This window comes from Elaeis guineensis, chromosome 7, assembly GCF_000442705.2.
Source record: "Elaeis guineensis isolate ETL-2024a chromosome 7, EG11, whole genome shotgun sequence".
Taxonomy (NCBI): domain Eukaryota; kingdom Viridiplantae; phylum Streptophyta; class Magnoliopsida; order Arecales; family Arecaceae; genus Elaeis; species Elaeis guineensis.
Genome location: NC_025999.2, coordinates 80500234 through 80505979, shown reverse-complemented (window position 1 = coordinate 80505979; position 5746 = coordinate 80500234). Strand labels below are relative to the sequence as shown.

The 5746-nt window shown below is 38.4% G+C and overlaps 1 non-coding gene across 1 annotated transcript; it reads right to left on the bottom strand.

Moving 5' to 3' along the window:
- Nucleotides 1-1871: 1871 nt before the first annotated feature.
- LOC105048883 (uncharacterized) lies at nt 1872-3207 on the bottom strand. Its single transcript, XR_012142934.1, has one exon. It is a non-coding gene; the product is annotated as an uncharacterized protein (transcript).
- Between the last annotated feature and the right edge of the window lie 2539 nt (nt 3208-5746).

Sequence of the window (5746 nt, the reverse complement as noted above, 5' to 3'; positions counted from 1 at the left end):
TTAAATTTTTTAAAAAAAAAAAAAAAAAAAGCCATGGAGCCATTCTAGTAGAACTGCCATCTGTCCGTGTTTCAGAATAAGTGGTTCAGTTCTTTTCAGTTCAAGTGGGACCCAACCGAGGGACACGTGTCAAATGCATCCATTCCCACTTATTACCCATCAAATCAGAAAGTGACAGTGAAAGCGACTCTGGGCCAATGGACCCCGCTACTAATTCCCATGACCCCAAACATTGGGCAGCACCTTCCTCCACAGGGATTCTTTTGCTACACCCCTACACTGTATCTTATTTACATGTTAATCACTAATTTGTCATTAGGCATGTGGCAATGTGATGTTTCATGAATATTTTTGGGACCTTTTTGCATTTTCATCACTCCAAGTTCCTTAAAATTATCCTCAGGAAACACATAACATGGTTGCCTTTTAAAAATCTCAAACTTCAAATTTTATATCCTTTCCATTGTTTCACATTCGTTTATCATTTGAATTTTAGTTTGTTTAGGTTTAAAATTGACTTAATTTGTCACTAATTTGGCCTTCCGTGTGGATTATTTGTAATGTTAAAATCATTGAAATTCTGCACTAATAGTTTATATGCACTTTTCTCTTTTATGTGTTAATTAAGAAGTTTTGATAGAGTATACATGCAAAAAAATGATTGAAGAGACAAGCAATTAAAGTGATGTTAATGTTATTTAGCATTTGAAAAATGCCATTGAATCAGAGATCAATGTCTATATTTTTCAAATTTTGGAGAAATATATTTATAATTTTTTGATTTTTTTTGAAAAGTTTACATAAAATTTCAAATATTTTAAGGATGTTGCATCCTTTTTTTGGTAGAAGGCGAATATATTCTTTTCAATTTTAAATGAATAAATAAATATGCACCTTATATATATATATATATATATATATGCAAAGATTCAAATTAAAAACACCAAGCATTACTGCTTTACCAATTAAAGAAGATGCTAGGAGTAGAAAAATATACTAGAAGTTAAGAAACACAATCCAAAAAAGATACGGGATAGGAAAGGCACATGAATGTGACTTAGGGTATTCTAGGATTGGATTGAATCAACCCTCAATATTGAGGCACTTGACTTCCATTCCCAACCCATTACTTTCGATCACTAGTGTTATATATCACAATACCAAATTCAAGAGGATGTTTGTGTTTGGAATTTCAACATCTTTTATATTAATTGATCATGGAGGAAGAATTGATGGATTAGACACCAACTAAAGTAGCTAGAAAGTCCAGGAGGCCTCATATGTGGAATGCATTGATCAAATTAGTGAGCTTGTATCAATCACAATGTAAATAAATGAGGGCCAAAAAGTATTGCTCGAAACCTATTTATCTTCATTTTTCATTCCCATCAATCTCATGTAAAATAAAAATATAACTCAATTTATTGCTCAACTCGATTTATTATTAATTTTTTCATCCTATTGATAGAATTTTATATCAAGAGGAGCAACAAATGATTGCACTTTCCAACTACCTCCTATAGTGATCTTGATTAATTTTATTCTAAAATAGTGGCTCAATTAAAATTATTGTATCAAAATTTTTATTTTATTTTGTTATTTAAATGATATGATTGATAATGATGCTATCTGCTTTTAAAAAAAATTTAAAATAAAAATATAAAAATAATTATTTTTTAATAATTACTATTTACATACTGTCGTTCACATTAGTGAGGTATTATCTATCACAATTTTTACTCTATAAAAATATCTCACAAAAAAAAAAAAAAAAAAATTATATAAATTATATTTTTTTTTAACTCATAATCGATCGATGTGAGATTAAATATATCTTCTCTGCACCACAACACATACCATAAGGATGCAAATGAAAAAAAGAAAAACTCCGTCTGCCTTCCGCTTTTTATCCTATACAAAACTCTGCAAGGATTAAACAACAAAAATAAAAAAAATAAAAATAAAAAGTCCCTAACTGTTCACGTCTGACCTTATCCCGAAAATGGCATCACCAACCTACCATCCAAATGGCCGCCACATCATCTAATACCTGCAGGTCAGCAACCGCATTCGCCACTCCACCGGTCGCCGCCCTCCGCCGCGGTCATATCCAATTCCCCCTAGCCATTAACTATTTCAAGATCAAAATCTAACGCCAAACACTCTCGTTTCCTAAATAAAATAAGTCTCTGGCTCTTTCTCCTTTCGCCGTCTCCGTCTTCTACCTCGTCCGGGCGGCCGGAGGCAGAAGCCTCCCCGTCGCTGCCTCCAACGCCGGGAACCCCACCGCCCGGCACTTCACCTCCGCCCCGCCGCCTCCAACTGCAGCACCCGTGGAGGACGGCACTGGGTTCACCGTCCGGCGGTACGGCCCGAGCCACTTGGCGAGCATGCACCGACTCTTCCGCCACGGCGGCACGTGCAGCCCCCGGCTCCGCAATGACCGCCGCGCCGCGTCCCCCACCACCCGCACCACCTGCCGCACTGCCTCCGCCCTCGCCACTGCCACCTGCGGCAGCGCTGCCAGCACCCGCACGTACTCCTCCGTCGGCCGCGCCACCTCGAACTCCGCCGCGAACTCCAAGTCCACGATGTACCTCGACTCCCCTCCCCTCTCCGCCGACGCCGCCACCACGTCGATGTACTCGTAGGTCCCGCGGTGACCCCGCCGGAGGTCTCCCACCTCGCCTTGCAGATCCCGGCATTATAGCCCGCCACCCTCAGCTTCGCCATCACTGCCCGCCGGAACGCCGATCCGTACTTTCTCACCCCGGAGAAGGCCTCCGCCGCCGCGAGGACATCGAAGAACAGCCGAGCCCGGAGAGGGTCCTTCTCCGCCAGCGGGTTGAGCAAATCCCGGACAGTCTCCACTGCCGCAGCGGCACGATCGCCGGCGTCATCGTCGTCGGAGGGGGCGTCGTGGTCGGAGGAGTCGCCGGCGGCGGAGGGGGTGCCGTCGGCGTTCTCGAATAGGAAGGCGTGGACGAGGCCGGAGAGGCACGGGGCGGCGTCGTGCTCGCTGCCGCTGCTGCTACTGGCGTAGCCGGTCATCGGGTGGGCGTCGTCGCCGCGGAGTTGGGCCTTCACCTTGTCGTTCAGAGGGTCGGTCACCCTCTTCGCCCGGATGAAAACGGCCATCTGCCGGTCAGAGATCGATCTCAATTTCCTGCGCTAAAAGCTTTAGAGTGAGAAGGGTGGAGGGGAGAGAGTACAAGGCGGCGGTGCGGGTGGGGCATTTGGTGGGCTTTATAGGAGGAAGGAGGAGATCGTGGGGCCCATTCGTATACCCAAAGGAAGCATAAATACTGGGTTTAATTCTTAATTCCACTTGGAAAATTAATTAGATGGAACATTTACCGTGGAATATTCCTCGTTGCTCTTCGTTAACTGTAATTATTTTTGTTAATTAAAATAAAAGAGAAATGAGCAAGGAGATTATCCGGTGAGGATATTCCTTGGAAGGATCCGAGTGGAAGGACACGTGGCGAGATATGCCGGGCATCTGGCTTGGTTCCAGCGGCAACGTGGTTGCGCCTCGAGGATGCGGCGTGGGGGCACGTGCAAGGAGTTGGGATGGGGATGGCTCTTCCGAGAGCAGCGGGTCAGCGCATGCTGCCTCATTGATACGTGGAGAGCTCCGAGTCCCCTGTCCGAGGTGGCATCGGGCACGTGAGTCGCACGTGCAGGAATAGGTGGATCGCTTGTGGGTGGAGCAAGCAATCAACGTCAAGATTAAACACCAATATCTACCAAGAAAAAAAAAAAAAAAAAACCAATAAAGACACTATCATTGAGATAGCTTTCTTTCTTCTTCTTTTTTTTTTTTTTTGGAGATGTATAATTATTATTAAATTATGACATTTTGTTAGATGGTTTAATTGGAGGTTGTATTGCTCAACGAACTTTGATCATTGTCCATTTTTACCTCTACGTTAGGTTCATGCAAGTTTGCCCTTCAATTGTACCTAAAATATGTTCTATTATTTTCATCAAAAAAAAGTTTAATTAATTAATATATTTAATTTTTCAAAAAAATAATATTTGAGAGATTGTGCTCTAATTATTTTTTTTTAATTTTTGTAGATGTTTTGAAATGTGCTTTCCTTCTGCAAAAGATATTTTTGAGCAGGCAACTACATAAATGATAAAGTAGGTGGGGAAACTTCTTTAATTAGATGTTGAAGCATATCTTCGACAAGGATGAATTTTCTATGCAAAAACTTTGTTAAGGTTTTCATATCTAGGTTTTTCAACAATAGTGCATTCTATTATGTCCTTTTATGTTTTTATAAATAATTACTTCTCGTAGATACGGCACACATGATCCATAATTAAGTATATGTTAGATTGGATGGTGAGATTATCATAATAGGTATTTGGATCATTGCAATTCTTCTTTAACAGGGATCATAGCTTTGCTTTCATTTTTAGTCCCTCACCTTGGCTCCAAGAACATGTCCTTGGATTATGAAGTATAACAACATCAACTATTGTTAAGCTAAGAGCATCTTATGGTTCATTGTATACCGTATTTGTATTTTGCTGAGAGATCATTGGGAATAAAGGATAATGCTATTGATGAGGATGTTTGAAATTTAAAAGAAAACAAGTGTGTCATGTATTATATGAAGATATAAACAATCATCCCTCCTTGTTCATTAGTGAAATGATATAAGTCTTATTTCTCCCTTCTTTCGATTATCACAAATTGTAACTCCCAAAGCAATATTAATTATTTAAATTATAATTTTTAAATAATAATTATGTATTAATATCCATTAATACTATATGGAATATATAACAAAATAATATTTTTATGAGTAACATTTATCATGTAAATTTAATTTAATATCACTAACTGATAACTCATTATTTAGTTTAATTAGTGACTTTTAGGTAATGACAATTATGATTGTTAATGCCCGAGTAATTCAAAAAAATTATGGCTAATAATAAATTAATGGTACAAGTTGCTAATTGAACTAGTTAAAAATTTAGATTAGTCATATTTAAATTTTACTAACTCATCATGATCAGTTTAACTTAGTTAGAGAATAAGATTAATATTATTAATTTGAGGATGTACATATTAGTCATCATCACATTTATATTTTGCTTATCATTTTATCTTGTACTAATAATAAATTTATATTATGAAATGTGATTTCCTCTATTAATTTTAGGATAACAGCTTTGAAAATATTTTTTGATAAAACCCTAAGAAAATAAAATCTTAAAAAGATGCAAAACTATATATAAAAAATTGACACATGCAAATAACGGTGCTATTATATTGTCATTCATGGAATATGATAGATGTTAAGATATTGTGTAAGACCATTTTACCGACTAAAAGATCCTGCTCAAAGGGCAAATTAGATACTATAGTAGCCAATAATATTTCTAACCCTGCACTCAATATGTTTTGGTCATATCTTTCGTGAGAAAAAATGATTGATTCTTTTTCACAATATCGATCATTGAATTGTGCAATATATAGATCTTAAAACGCTCCAAACTCTCTCATTTATCTACTAGATCTCAAAGTAGCTACTGCACGATCCAATGGTTGATCCGCATGAAGCAAGATGAATTTTTCTTTCATGTAAAATATACAACCCCGACCTAATGACAGTAGTTATTCATACTTTTCTTCATTATTGGGCGGCAAGCGCCGGCTATCCAATGATCACCATGCTAAATAAATGATAGCTAATTAAAGTCCAACTCCACGAAGAAAATGCTT